This window comes from Macrobrachium rosenbergii, chromosome 55 (genome assembly GCF_040412425.1).
Source record: "Macrobrachium rosenbergii isolate ZJJX-2024 chromosome 55, ASM4041242v1, whole genome shotgun sequence".
NCBI lineage: Eukaryota > Metazoa > Arthropoda > Malacostraca > Decapoda > Palaemonidae > Macrobrachium > Macrobrachium rosenbergii.
In genome coordinates, this window is record NC_089795.1 from 56,794,485 (window position 1) to 56,811,984 (window position 17,500).

Here is a 17,500-nt window from a genome sequence, read left to right on the forward strand (position 1 = left end):
CAATATTTCTAATCTATGTATGAAATACGATAAACGCATGATTATCGCACAGTATTTCTACAGCTGAGACAAATTTACATTTTGATATAAAGTGGTTACATCTCTATGGATAATTATGAATTGAAGTAAGCAGGATTTTCATGGTAAAGTAAGCAAGATTTTCAGGGCAATGCGTTTTAGAAATTTATAGTTTGAGCATTTTATATACAAACTACACTGGAAAGTAATGCATATTAAATTTCACTTGTCTTGATTTGTTATTACTGTTGCAATTGAGTATAGTTCAGTCAAAAACAAATTTTTGTAACACACCAATTTCATGTTTTTTTTTTTTATAAGATGTAGTTCATTCTCCAGTGAAATTTTTCACTCTTTCAAAATCATTTGATATTCCTGATCATTTTTCTGCCAACTCTAATGTTATTGGTGGATATTCTGTTGAAAATGTTCCAAGATCAAAGCACAGTCGCACTACTTCGATAAGTCTTCTACGAAAGGAAACTGAAGAGGAGCGTATTATGCTGTCCTCCTCTCTTCTCGAGAACCCAATCAAACAGCCTGGTTCCTTTAAAACTTTCTCTTAAAACTAAAGCCTTAAAAGTGAATGCAAAGAACATTAGGGACTTGTGCCAGTCCGAAACTCTTTAGCCTTTAGTCAGCCAAGACACAAGTTCTGTCACAAGTAAATATCGACGAGGCAACTTTACTTCCCTTCGAAGTTCAGAACAAATTAAGAAGGTTGCTGGGGCGGGGAGCACCAGTACCAGAGGCCCTTTAGCTGAAGTCCTTGAAAACTATCATTTAAGACTTTGATACCAGTTTCTCTCTCCTACGAACGAGGGAAAAGGAAATTGAAAAGGTTGGCATTTAAACTGGAATGAGAAAGGAAACAAGAGTTAGGGCTAACATGACATGACTGGAAAAAACAAAAAAAAAGGAGAAGCCAGTTTCCTCAGGCTATAAGGAAGGAAATCACTAAATGTTTCTCTTTCTTTCAATGCGGGAATTTTATGATATATATTTACCAAACAAAGATTACCTACAAAGAATACTTGCAAATGCAAAAATGATTGTGAAGTTGGGAAAGTGTTGTGTATCCATTTCATTCCTTCTTTCTATGCATCTGCATATATATATATATATATATATATATATATATATATATATATATATATATATATATATATATATATATATATATATATATATTATATATATATATATATATATATATATATATATATATATATATATATAGACAGATAGATATAATATACATATATACACATATATACATATATAATCATGAGTTACAAATTAAAGCATGTCATCGAAATTCACGCTACTCATTATGTCTCGTTGAAATTGTCGCCGAAGGGGAATTTATATAAGTGATAAATGAATTGGAATCGTGGGGGATGAACTCGTGACGGTGCCTATTCAGCTCAATGGTTTACGTCAACTGGAGTCGCTGAATAGGCTCGTCGCGGGTTCGTGTCCCTACGATTCCATTCATTTATCACTTATATAAATTCCCTTCGGCGACAATTCTCCAACGGAGATATACCGAGGTAGCGTGAATTTCGATATTGCTGACATTTGTAGCTTCATGATTGTATATATAAATCACGGTGTGATAAAATTTCATATACATATATATATACATATATATACACACACACACATATATATATATACAATGTGCTTGTGTGTGTGTGTTTGTACGTGTATATATGTAAGTAGGTGTGTATATACTGCATGTGTACTGTAGATGTTTACAGATATACAGTATTTATATAATTTAATAACTGCCTACTAGAAATAACCATATTCATATTTCAACTCCGGGTGTCAAGTCATTAATAAAAGAACGCTCACAATTACAAATGTGCTCTATTAGCAATGCGCATATACACACCGTAAATTAATTATATTCAGATGCTACGGGGTGTTACTTCTCTGATCAAAGACATAGAAAGGCCAGTGCCTGTAGCCAAGAGAGTTCAAATATCCTTCTATTGTTATTGCAACTGAAGTTGAGCTCTTTCTATGAAGTCCTCATTAAAACAGTCCCATACTAATTCTCATTATACATGCAAGAGTTAGGGAACTAAAATAATTCGTGCTACTGACAATTTTCCACAATGAGAACCTTACACGTACAAATTCTACCATTTTAGGAGCCTTTCTTTCTTACTTTTAAATTCTCAGTCTCCTCCCATTAAAAAAAAAAGAAGAAAAAAAAGCGCTTGGCACAAACTATACGTTCGGTTTAAATGTATCCGTGTTTATTTATTTTTTTTTATCAAAAATACCCCAAACCCCTTTCGTTGCCTAGTATGAATATGCAACCCACTATGCCGCTGTAATGAACAATAAGAAAGAGCATTAAGGACGGAATTCCCCCGTGCGTGCCAATGCTTTCGTACTCGAGTGCTCCTTGAATTTCACCGATGTTGAACACTGCTGACACTAACGACATATGAGCTGATCGTCATTCGCAACCCAAGAGTTCTACGAGACGGCAATGACGTCGTTGAGATCGTTCCCTGACTCCATCTGAGAGGGTCATAAAACTACCACAAACACTGTAACGTCGACCTGTTCCGATCTCTAACTATGGATCAGCCACCAATAGCAGAAGACAAGCATCGCCCGAGAGGGCAGGAACTCTGCTCGGAACAGTCATGGGCAAATGGATTTCGGTTCAAGACATGTGGTCTTATCTGCCTCATAAAACTCCAGGAAAAGAGGCCCATAACGTCACATTTCAAAGAAGTTTTGAGAACTACAATGGTTGATTGTCATTGAGATCAAAAGGCTTTGAAGGAAATGACATCCTAATCCCTAATGATTCAAGTTAACAACATCAAATGTAAGAAAAGGAGAACAGCCCTCATCAAAAGGGTATTGTAATAGATTTCAACATTGGGAATTATGAAGTCCGTAAGATATCGTTCTTAGAGACAAAATGCTTCGGCATTCGTTCAATGTGTGCTTGAAGAAGAGATATATTTCCTTAAATATTTTCAAATTTACGAAATACTGAAAATGTGTAATTATAGAGCATAGTTAAAAATCACACCATGTCATTTGTCAGCCAGTTAAATCATACTTGGAACCAATTATTATTTCATTGCGCCAATGAATGAAATATTCTGTGCAATGCGTATTTCATCTTGATATAACTACACCAAAGGGTCGTTCACCCTTCGCCTATAGACACATCACACAACAAAAATTAACTGCGTTCAATAAAAAGATACAAAATACAAAACACATTCACCTTTTCAGTTATAAACAAAATAATATCACTATGTGAACGAACGTTATGTAAAGACAATTAATCTAAGTTAAACAGAATTACCTAAAATATAATTTAAAAAATTCTTGATCCTTTTCCATCATAAACTTAGTCCCTAGATAATCTGATAATGGACAAAGAGGTAAAACTCTTTAGTGCCTTATAAATACGGTGGTTTCAAACTCAGAAAATAACATTAAACATTTTTATGTATTTAAAACTCTCCGGAAAATTCTATATTAACTACGTGAAGCTGAGGGGGAATCCTTAATTAATTTGAAATCTCATATTCGAAAATATTTACGAGGTCGGAAAACGTTTCCCATAGAATATAATTTTGGGAAATTCGGGTACCATGTCATAACGATTTGGCATCGGTACAAAGCCACATGTATGAATATCAAAAATATATCACAGAACAGCTGCAAATCTTACTGCATGGATTTTGGTAAACTCAAAAGAACAACTACCTGCCGTTGAATCAAAAGCAGCCTCCATTAAGATGCTTTTGATTAAGATTAAGAAAGATGAACATGACAGTCTACTGCTGACACGCTGACACGATTCCCATTGTCCTCTTCCAGAGAAAAAAAAAAAAAAAAAAAAAAAGGTTTTGTGTTAACCGAAAAGAAATGGTTATTTTGACAGATCTATGTGGTTTCATATTGGAAAGTAGCTGTATAATGATTGCATGTAATGTACAGTTCTGAAATAGGAAAAAATGCATCGATTTCTTTGGCATAATAATTTCACCGAAATCTGTTACTTCGTTAGTAAAGGCCCGGTGCAAAGGATCACAAGGAACCTACAATAAAATCCAATTCATAACCCTCAAAAATTTGCCAAAATGTGAAAAAAAAGACTCGAGACTAACGTAAAAAAAAATCATCTGAACGTATTCTTTTGTAACTGCCTACGAAAAGAAAACTTCCCTGCATTTTACAGTATGCTAACATTAATTACGGGTGTAAGGAGCGGCACATTAGAAAAATATGTTCATTAAAGATTACTTAATGCAGCTACGAGATGAATAGCAAGTTAATTCCTTTCCTCAGAACCAGCACCTTTACGTCCGGAATTCTTTGCGAATTAGTTTTGAGTGGTACTCGAGTCGTCCCATCCTACTTTTCCCACCATCATCGACACACAAGGTATATTTCCATTCACGTTACTTTCTTGGGGTACTTGGAGTATTCAGGGTAGAAATTATTGCCTATTCGAACATCGCACTACTTGGAGCACAGAACATGAAAGCTTAAGTATCATCTCACGCAGTTGATTATATATATTTCTTTTTCTCTTTTCCAGGAAACGAAACAATTTCTTCATCGAAATTCCGGTTTTTTTTAAATAACAGTTTCTCAATTTACTGTAAGTACTACAATAATTACCAGATAATTTGCATAGAATATCTAAACCTAAGAAAAACCACCCAGGCCAACTGAGACTGTTCATTGTATTGTAGGGTCCACACGTGGAACCCACACACACCTTCATCGCACCAGCCAGCAATCCCACAACAACGACCCCGGTCGCCAACGTGCGGACTTAAACAGCATCTGTCACACATCTTTTGTACATATATCTCCTTTATTATCATTATCATATTAAATGTATCGTCATCATCATATGCACTGCACTGTCAGCTCTCAGCCATATGTATCTTAACTTCAGTCCAGTATTATGTACCGATTCATAAAGTATATCTCCATCTGCCAACAAACACAAGTGATTGTGTTTAATCTCTGATTCCTACCTGCCTGATGTCAGGCGCTACATTTCCGCTCGCAAGAGCTATTGACCTGTGCGTTTGTTGTCTGAATAAATTTGTAAGCTGTGAACTCTGACCCTTACTCATACCCATTGTCACATAGGTGATCCACGGAGATGACCGACCCAGCCGACACCAACGATGCCTGCCTCTCCAGCGAAACCCTTGCTGCCACCTCCATACATCTACCTCCATTCACGCCCCACAACCCTGAAGCATGGTTCTTCAAGGCGGAAAAAGCCTTCCGATCAAAGAAAACCACCTCCACGACACGCAAAGCAGACACCGTCCTCGAATTCCTGCAGGACAATGTCTTCGAGCAAATAGCAGGATGGCTTGAAGAACTCCAAACCCGTCACACATGAATTGCTGAAGGACCAGTTGAAGTCATCCTTCAGCATGCCACCTGCCCTAAGACCCAAGAAATTCCGCAACTACATGGGGGCACCCATAGGTGAAGAGAGACCATCACATGTCTACAGGCAACTACAGCGGCTCATCACGCTACCTGCCACAGATGGCCAACCTGAGTCATCACGCTACCTGCCACAGATGGCCAACCTGAGTCATCCATAGACCTCATGAGAGAAGTACTCCTCACAAGACTACCCTGCCAAACAGTGGCGGCCATGCCTAACGCCTCCACCATGCCACATGGCCCACAAGACAGCATAGCCCACACAGCCACCAAAAGCAGCAGCAGCACCACGACAGGCCCAGTAGTCAACTGACACTGAATCTGACAGCGACCCAGAAGGACCAGCCGCCCCCATTTACGAATGAAACTTTCCCAAGCAACTCATCAAGGGGAAGATCAAACAGAAAAAAGACGAACCACCAGAGGGAATGTGCTACTTCCGCTGGAGATTCGGAGAGAAAGTCTGCAAGTGTGGCAAAGGCTGCCTCTTTTCAAAAAACATGCAAGAGGGCCAACCACCTAACCGTCAGCGGTGAGCAGACCGGTTGCCTTGTAAGAGAAACTGCGCCTACCCACTGATGTCTTTCTTCCAGGTACGAATGAAAAGGCTCCACGTGCTGCTTCATCAGGGACGAGAGGTCTGACACGGAGTTCCTCATGGACACCGGAGCATGCAGGTCATTTGCCCACAACTTGTCCCACCAATCAGGCTGGTCAACTGCCCGAATCATAGCAGAGTGGTGCATCTGATGAGGGATGAAGAAGGACATAAAATACTGGACAAAAGAATGCATTCCATGTCAGACACGTTGAGAGTGTGATAGGAGAGTTTAACACAACACACCGCCGACTCGCCCACATCCATGTCGACATAGTAGGACCCCTACCCACCTCTGAAAGATACAGATACCTGTTCAGCATCATAGATGGAAATACCAGGTGGCCCAAGGCAATACCGATACGACAACAGATGGTAGAAAGCTACATGAAAGCCCTCATTGGACGGGTCAGCAAGCATGGAGTCCCACAAATCATCACAAGTGACATGGGAGCCAACTTTACATCCGCCTGTGGAATGTTCTCACAGACAGTTTAGGGACAAAAATAACACATGAAAGCCTACAGCCAAGAAGCTAACAGCATCATCGAGAGGCTACACTGGTCGTGAAAAGCACCACTCACTGACAGATGTCAGGGCGGGAGCTGGAGAAAGGAGTTACCTTGGGTTCTACCGGGCCTAAAAACGACACCGCACACAGCATTCAATGCATCTCCAGCAGAAGTCCTATATGGCCAAGCACTAACATTGCCAGCAGATGTCTTTCAAGATCAAAAGAGCCCAACATCCCCATCTGACACCCAAAAAGCAGTAGAAAGAATAATGCCAGCCAAGACGACCTACCACGTGACCAGAAATGCATACATCCCAAAGAATTTTACTGTGGTACTGTGCGCCACTTGTGACTATCGTAGGCTGTCATTTATTCATACTGACTACAGCTATTTATCTGTTAATTCGACCAGGCTGAGCAGACCCAAGAATACCATAAAAAAATATCTGACCCATGAAGCAATGAATGCCACAATCAGCTCTTTGACAGTCAACACCTCAACTTTTATCTCTCAAAATTCAATTTTATATAGTGAAATAAGTGTATTCGCAGAAATTATGATATCTTGTAAAATAACCAAGTGTTAACAAATTAATAAAGCTGAGACCTTATTTAAATGCCTCTACCTAATCGAAATACAATCCTTATCCTGTTGAAGGTTTGCAAGGAAGTAACATTATATATGAAGTCTAAGGAAACCGACTGGAAAACAAAAAAGGAAAAGCAATGCACCAAAAAGCCGAGCTCCACTAAAAGAAATATGTTGATTTATAATGCACAGAATGTGACACCAAGTCATACTTCTTGGGCAATTTTTCCCCTGATTTTCTGAATTAAAGTTGAGAATTGCGTATTCAAAACATACTCGACAATATTCCTCACTCTTTTTCGGCATCCACATTTCTCCATGTGACAATAAAACCAGATTTGCTTCATTAAATAGATCAAAGGTCCAGATAACACCAAGACCAAAGAACTTGAAACAACTAAAACTTTAAGCTTCACTTTGAAATCTCTCTCTGATGCTGAGCGCTCAAACGGTTTTGAACTTCTAAAGTGACATAATGGATTCCATCATTATGGCCTTCGCCTTTGAACTCGCTGGCGTTTTTCAGTTATGTCCCCCACTACCCCTGACAAGATTTCTTAAAATGTTATATGGAGAATGAAAACACCTCCATGGAACATAATAACGCCATAATGGTGTCATTCTTTTCTCCATTTTTTTTGGCTGTTTTTTATTAAAAACAGTAAATTCTAACGGCATGATATGTCACAAGTTTCCTTATACCTGAATTCGGTAATTAGGCATATGTGTATATATATATATATATATATATATATATATATATATATATATATATATATATATATATATATATATATATATATATATATATATATATATATATATATTAAGGGTCATGACATCTCCATAATTTCGCTGGCAACTTTTCACTTGGTGGCCACGTTCTCAAACAACCCCCCTCAGGTCTGATACATACTACTGAAACAAGGTATTACAGTCCGTGTTGCCTTGGGATGGGTCAGTGGGTGTCATGGCTGAGTGGTTCACCGATCATGCTTATGGCTGCTGGAATCAAGTTCGCTCCAAGCCAATCCCTTAAAAGTCCACCCAACCTTAAATAGGTACCAATATCTGCTGGGGTCAAGAAGAAGGGTGTGCGGATAGTAACCTCCGCCTTGAAGATCGACTGAGAAACCGTTCAAAAGAGGGAAAGAGATATATCATGAAAACCTATACATATATGCTAAAAATTTATTTCCACCAATAGAGTTGTTCGACAGAAAAATAATGTTTTACGGAAGTCAGAATAAAACCTTGTACACCTAAATTCCACAAGGTTATCTACTTCATTTACCCATGTTGCTACAAGAAGAGTGAACTCGATTTTCCCAGACCCAGGTTCAAGACCGAGTGTGAGATCATTTTCTTTTCATATCCTAGGCTGATTAAAGGATCCCAGATTGAAAGCCGTGAACAATAATTCAGATAATTTAAAAACTGCTCTTAAAGCCTACTTGAAAAAATTGGGCTTTATGAAAGTGAGCCATAGCCTAGTAACATCAGTAATACAAATACATTGATACGGCGGCTTTCATAGAACCTTAATCTCTAAAGAAAAACTGATAGTCATCGTTATAAGGTTGTTCCAACCAATATAAGGACAACAGAATTGAACGAAAATGTTTATAAAGTAGAAGTATACATGCAGTTAGAAACTTCAAGACAAAACACAAATTCAGTCTGCAACGAAATGTGTGATACAGAAATCCCAAGTCCTACTTGGATAGAGGATTTCGAACAATAAACAAATATAATAGCTAAATGTGGACAAACTTGACAAAGCACGATTTATGATTATGCTTTGATTAGTAAAAGGGGAAATGTGATCTTTGAATTTTGAGGTATTTACACTTACAGTGAAAGACTGCTAATAGTCAGATTAAACGAAAACAAAACAATAGTCACAATTAATAACTGAATGTGTAGACAACGTTGTAAATAACATATGAAGACGCAGTTACACTTGAAGGATATTATACACAAAATTACATAAAATCATAACCAGAAAATATGCAGCACATTACTGTAAGTGTTCCCATCACTATTTTTCTCGTATATACCCGGGAAATTGACAGCTACTAACAAAAACATCTAATAATTATATTTTAGATCAGAATACATATCATTTAAACATAATACTAAGTTACACTGATTTGTCGAATATGAATGTTATGAATTATAACTTAAAAGAAAGGGCAATGCTTATCTATACAGAAAACGCAGAAAGATAGTATCTTCGGTACATTAAGCCCCTAAGCCCTCAGTGTGCATGTGTATAAAGAAAGAGGGAGACGAAAATAAAGCTGTGAAAAGTAAGAAGTGGTCCTTGGGACATGTTCAGGACATCTTGAGCTGGCTCTCGAGGTCTGGAGCTCAAGAGTTTTGGAGGAAAACCTACGAAGCCCAGCTTTCAGAAAGGAAAGAGTAGCTGATCAAGCTGCAGACGAATTTATCTCTCTCTCTCTCTCAACGTTCTGTTTTCAAAAGGGCATTTGATATTCTCTTCTAGAAAATAATGTAATGACTGCATAATTCATACGGAGAGAGAGAGAGAGAGAGAGAGAGAGAGAGAGAGAGAGAGAGAGAGAGAGAGAGAGAGAGAGAGGGGAAATCTTACAAATGGCTTCATCTCGGTTATGTGAGGTACCTCGCTGAGCTCCTCCCATTTCAGATGTATGATGCACTGTATAATGAGCTACTTTTTGACAAAATACTTGTTACTAGGACAGTCTAATAACAACCATGTATTTAAATCACTGCATATTAGACAAGAACTGTAACACTGCACCACCACACACACACACACACACACACACATACAGAGAGAGAGAGAGAGAGAGAGAGAGAGAGAGAGAGAGAGAGAAAGCAACGTCTGTAAGGGAAGACATCCCTACCTAATGGGTGTTAAAGCTACTTGTGAGTTTTGAATTCATTTCCTAAATATGCACCCAGGTTATGTAAAAACACATGATTGCGAGGCTGTTCGTATGCCACTGTCTATATAATAATAATAATAATAATAATAATAATAATAATAATAATAATAATAATAATAATAATACGAAGAAGAAGAAGATTTATGCCACTGTCTAAATAATAATAATAATAATAATAATAATAATAATAATAATAATAATAAGAAGAAGAAGAAGAAGAAGAAGAAGAAGAAGAAGAAGAAGAAGAAGAAGAAGAAGAACCAAAATATTTTAAGTATTATAAAAGTTTTTTCATCACTGAATACACCATTCAACACATTTTAGCTAGGAGCGTAATCATCGAGTAATATATTAAACCAACCATTAGGGCAGATTTTGCTTCGCATAAAACATCCACACCCAACATGCACTTGAAGGGACAAACTTTGAAGTGTTATATAGTTTCTGAAATGCAAATCTGGAAGAGATACCTCACTTCCGAGCGAACGACGTGCACAGATTCCGTCGGAAAGGCACATTGGTAAACTTCAAAGGGTTTTACTGAAAAGGAGGTTGAAAATTCAAACGAGTATCTGTTGAAACTTCCAACTCTTCTCTGTAGCTGTGAATGCACGCTCCGCTAAACCCCTAGGGCTGTTATTATAGTGAATAAACGTTTATTTTTCTTCGCATCAGCGAATAAATGAAAATTGGGCTTAAGAACCTCCACTGTTGTCTCTTGTTTGACATTGCTTTACTTCTTCAGGAAAACAAGGTCAAGAAAGAAAGAGGCTGCCTCTCTAGAATAAAAAATAAAATGGTTTGAAGAAGGGAAGATGTGGAGCTAAGGAGGGACTTATCTTGTTAAGAGATGGTGTGGACGTGACAGTTGTAGTAAAAACCTGGAGAAAGTAAATCTCCAATTTATAGGAAGAGATAGGGAACCAGCAACCCGTAAGCTGGCCACCGGTAGCAAGAAAATTCTTCAAGTCGGGGCTGGTCTAATGAGGACATGGACGACGACAATATTGCCTAGGGGAAAATCACAATTGGGTTTGTATTTACGAGTAATATATAGTAATGTTGTTTACGCTTCTAACCAGATGTCATAACAGTAGTTCTCTTTCTTTAATGACTTGAATCTTGTATTTGTGTACGGACGAGGGCAGGTATCAAGAGAGACAAACAGAGGAAGAAACGTTAATAATGGAAATGCTTCAGACGTTTTGATACCCATGATTTCTAACACTGCTTCAAAGAAGAATACCCACTGTACCACAATAAAACTATAAAATTATATATAATTGATAACTTCCAAATGATGCACTGAAAAGGCATTAAGAGTAAACTCAGCTTCATTAACTTATCATTTTGAACACAGAAATAATATTATTTCATGTCATAAATATCACTGGTCACAGAAATAATATTATTTCAAGTCATAAATATCATTGGTCACTAATCATGAAACATCATTAACTGCAACACTTCAAGTGACAAGGAACTAGCACGATAATGTGGCTGCCATAAAGGTTGTACAGAAATTGTGAACGATTTCCTCAACACGATTTGAACTTTCAAGATTTCGACAAACAAGTGGAAGTTTAAAAAAAAAAAAGGGGGGGGGAGGAATATCCTGAAAAGCAGGAAGTTGGTAATAACTCATTATTGGAAAAACGATTATCTTTTCTTTTTTCGTGTCAGTCATCATTGTTACCCAAAAATTACATCTCATAGCCACAGAAATAGAGGCTCTGATAATTATATGCTAAATATATCAAACTCAAACAGGAAAAAATGTTTATATAATTCTTCGACATCATCTTTAGTTATGAGAACATGATGGTGACATCATTCACACTGGCATGAATTTAAATGGAAATGGAACGTAACACTCCTCAACGGAGGAATGATGCGAAATGCAAGAAACACAGAAATTAATTCGGTATCAAGTACTACATCATAAAATATGGAAGAAGATTAATGACATCTTATATTTCTTTAAAATACGTGAAACGGAAAGAAAAGCTATTTATTTAAAATATAACGATTTAAGTATTATTTTTTATATTTACATCGATAAATTATTCATTAAAGTATTCAAATGTAATCATGGGAGCGTATTTCATCAACAATGAGTGATTTTACTTATCAGTACAAGATCTCCATTGACTTGATGGACATTTTCTAAAAGGAAAAACGTTGTATTAATGTCTTTCTCTATTGAGCAGAATTTCACTTACGGGTGCGTCTAACGAAAGAGCCTTTTCCATTTTATGAATACAGCCCACAGTCATTCGACTAATAGCATTTTTAACTACCAAGATAAAGGCCCGTCACCGGACAAACAACGCTATCAGAAGTTCTTTTCATGTCTTCACGGACATCCTATACACCGTCACAAGGTCTCCTCTTAAGAGTAGGCCCATGTATCAATCACACTGACTTGGCCTTGGCCTTGACATTTTTTGTATTTTAACTATCACTCTCTCTATCTATCTGTTTACCTATCTGTGCATCCATTATATATATATATATATATATATATATATATATATATATATATATATATATATATATATATATATATATATATATATATATATGTATGTATATATACACATATAAATATATATATATATATATATATATATATATATATATATATATATGTGTGTGTGTGTGTGTGTGTGTGTGTGTGTATATGTATGTATATATATGTAAGCTTGAATTTCTAGTCAGTGGCCCCTGTGGGCTTGTTCCAAATGAACAGGTGTCATCCACTGAACAACAACAACAACAACAACAACAACAATAATAATAATAATAATAATAATAATAATAATAATAATAATAATAATAATAAAATAAAATAGGACGATAAAGACAGAAGCCCAATATAGGGACATCAAGTGCAGGAGGAAAGGCTCAAGAACACTTAATAAAATTTATTATGGCCGACGGCGTTTCGCAATACCCATTGCATTATCAAGGCTACAATGACTATAAAATTCCAATCACAAAATTATATTTTATTTTTTTTGTTAGTTGAGTATTAGTTACGTCTTCTTTTAATAAAAAAATTTAGTAGTGGGAATTTTATGATGTGGAGATGTTTTATAAAATTAAAATATACTGTGTCTTGCAATCTTGATAATGCAGTGGATATTGCGAAACTCCGTCAGCCACAATGAATTATTTCAAGTGTTCGTGAGCCTCTCCTTCTGCCCTTGATGTGTATGTATGTTTGTACACACACACACACACACACGCGCACACACACACACACACACACACACACATATATATATATATATATATATATATATATATATATATATATATATATATATATATTATATATATATATATATATATATATATATATATATATATATATATATATATATATGTATATTACAGAATTACTGTGTGAAGGGAATAAAACTGTGAGCTAAATACTACAATTATGGATAAGAAATGGATAAAGAAATATAAATGGCGTAATATCGTAAACGCAGGCATTTTATTAAATGTATTTTTCCAAATTTCCAAAGGCATTTCATCTTCAGCAATATAAAACCTCCAAACTTTTTCTATACTCTGTCGGCATATGAGTAATAACATTCGGCTGTTGTTTAATTAAATACCACTGATAAACTAAATGCTGGAAAAATAATTAGGATAAATAAATGCCAGTGGATGTTATGCTACTATCAGAAGAATGTGAAATTTTATCGTTAATGATTCTTAAATAGAAAATGTTCCGCAAAATAATGCGAGGAGAGAAACATTTCATTAGTAGATTTTCCTAGGAAATAACATTACCCATAAAAACCGCTAAGAAGAACGAAATCTTATAGTGAATTTCACACTTAAGGAGAACGATTCACAACTTCTTCGATGATCAATATTCATAGTTTAACTGTTTATCAGATTTTTCTCAATGACATTTTACTCTTAACAATTTTAATCAAGAGTTCTATTCCTACCGCTGATCCCATTCAAAAATCATAACTTTATCTCACAGATAACTTTCTCACATGTGTAAAACAAACATTCTCCGCAAAAAATAATGAAACTAATATTTCATACGAAAAACTTTAAATACTAGGTGTAGAGCCATCATCTAAACAATAAGAACTACTTTGGAAAATTCTTTGAGACCCCACTAATATAATGTGAAGGAAATATACATTTAATCTGGAAATCATAAAGGTACATCATTTTTTCAAAGCAGAAAGAGATTAGTGGTATATAAAAATATAGAAGAGAGAGAGAGAGAGAGAGAGAGAGAGAGAGAGAGAGGAAATAGACATTTAATCTGGAAATCATAAAGGTACATCATTTTTCCAAAGCAGAAAGAGAAAAGTGATATATCAAAAATATAGAAGAGAGAGAGAGAGAGAGAGAGAGAGAGAGAGAGAGAGAGAGAGAGAGAGAGAGAGAGAGAGAGAGAGAGAGAGAGAGAGGAAATAGACATTTAATCTGAAAATCATAAAGGTACATCATTTTTCCAAAGCAGAAAGAGATTAGTGATATATAAAAAATATAGAAGAGAGAGAGAGAGAGAGAGAGAGAGAGAGAGAGAGAGAGAGAGAGAGAGAGAGAGAGAGAGAGAGAGAGAGAATTAAGAAGAGAAGACCCTGCTAAATATAGGCAGAGAGAGAGAGAGAGAGAGAGAGAGAGAGAATTAAGAAGAGAAGACCCTGCTAAATATAGGCTAAAATGTTTGCGAAGAGAAAATAAGAGATTGAAAATGTGTATCCCCGAAGAGACATTCCACCTCGAAATGTAATTAGGGAACCTCTTCGCGAGCCCAGATGGAAAAGCAACAACGTTTCCTCCTCTCAATTGGAAGTTTGAGAAAGTCCGTATGATTATTCGGCCGACAGCGAGTCAATGAATGAATTCGTTTCAGTTAGGCGGAGCGAACAAGTCAATTTAATTATTTCTTCTAACACTGATTACATCTCATGGGAAAATGTGTATTTGTATGTCGCCATATGTATGTGTATATAACATATATATATCATCCACATTGCCCTCATAACTGAAGAAGAGGGCCTTGTGGCTGCTTACAATTACATATGTATCTGCCAAAAGCACCAACAGATTCTATGTATATATATATATATATATATATATATATATATATATATATATATATATATATATATATATACATATTACCTTAGATGGCGTGGATCGAGAAGATGCTATTTTCCGAACGAAACTAAAAACAACACGTGCCTTCTACACTACTGCTGTCAAACAATCAAGTCAGACCTTGAGAGTGAATAGAAAACCAGTGGAGTTCAACGAACGTGTCTACTGCGTTCGACCGTGCACAGAAGTCGAACCTGGCTCTTTTTACGTTGTGGTAAGCATTACGAATACTAGACCTTGGCGCTTATATTTAAGTGAGCTGTGGTGAGTTTAGTCTTTCGTTCCGTTCGGTTATTGAAACTCGGCTGATAACCGTCCTTTGTGTTTCTCAAATGCAACTGACAATGAGGCCCTGATAGCTTAATAACCATTACTGTTTAAGCCCGGAGTCTTATTGATTTCGAAAACACTCAATTGGAGAAATGACATACAAGCGACATTTATTACTCAAAAAGTGATGACGATAAATCTTGCTGAAGGAATCAATACTATAAGCATTTAGGTCACTAGATTTGTCGTTGCAGAGCAATTGCCTACCTAAGAAAAAATTCAACCATTTTTCAAAGGGTGACAAAATTGTAAAGGAACTGTCGCAGTATAATCATAATTGAGCTTCAAGTGGAACTTTGCTAACACAACATTCCTTGAAATATTTCCTGAAAAAGACGTACCTGTATTATGATGTATATTCAGTAAATTACATAACGAGCAGAAGTTAATAGCAGTGAACCAATTGTATATGGAAAGCAATTCCTAGCGCTGAATTTACAGCATATTCGGTGGGGGTAATAATGTTCGTATCCCAACAAGATTACCTACTTTATATCTCCGGTTAATGAGTCTCTAAAGGTATGGTCTTAAACACTAGAAAATCCATCGAGAAACCCCCATATTAAACCGTAGAAATCAAATGATACACTCATTCTAGGAACTCATCATTTTCACTTGGGTAAATTAATGAATTAATATGCATTCATGGCCTGATTTAGCTAATTAGCTCAGGACTACTAACATTTTCATGATCATTATTAATGATAGTACGTCCACGAATTATCGTCAGCTACCTCGCTCTGTGATTTCTCTTTCAAGTTAATTATCATCACCAACTAACTATGATCATGAACTTATCCAAGCTTTAATCACTTAAGACATTTTTTATTATTATCGGAAATAAATTTATTTGTTAAGGCAATGAACCCGAGAAAATATTTTACATTCACGTATCAGTCAAATACTTAAAATTTCTACTTGGAATGGGTTTCAAAATTTTGTTGAACATTACTTCCATAACTGAAGCGTATTGAACTACCAGTGTTCGAAAGTTTTCTGAGTTACTCGTAACATATTTGATTCCACAATCTTATTCCTGTAAATACCACAAGATGGTACGTAGAACCTAATCAGTAAAGGGTATTTCCATCAAATAATTCAAATGTTAACGGAGCATCAGGAACGAGGGATATGCATTAGAAACCGTTAGAAAAGAAAGAAAATCTTATTCATTATAAGCAACATCTAATGACTAAAGGAAGGCGAATCCAAGATAATAGCTATAAGTGACTTAATAATTAATAAATCATAAACCTTTACACCCTAATGGTTTTAACTCAAGAAATTAAGCCTGTGCGTTTGTTGGTCCCCTAAGAATATAACAATCATTTTTATAAATGTATAACAAAATATGCTTACGTGAAACGTGCATATGCAAATGAAAACAGTTATCTGATTGCCACACAATATAAAATAAATAACACGTTTCAACCCAAAATGATAAATGTTACAACACAGAACTACTGCTTGAATTTTTTTTCCTTTAAATAAAACGATTTTAGTCACGTACGTGCTACGAGGATTGCTCCAATCCAAATGGGTGTAGAGTGATTAATGATAGTAAGGTAATCAAACAACAATTGTCCCCATTCCATGGTGAAACACTTTACTTCTGCACATTTGAAAAAAAGCATGATGCTTTACAAGGAAAACGTTTTCAACAACTGCAGAGTTGCATGCAAAAAAGTTATGGAAACAGGTAAGTTTTGTTCTTTAGTCTGCATTTTTTATATGTCACTGCAGTATCTAAGAAACAAGTTAAAATAAGAAAGGTGAATGGTAAAATAATTCATGTCTAACTGGAAAACATATAAAATAAAGATAAATATACTAAAGACATCACTGCAAAATTTAGATAGAGCTTCGAGATTTGAAGCAAGCGAAAGAACACT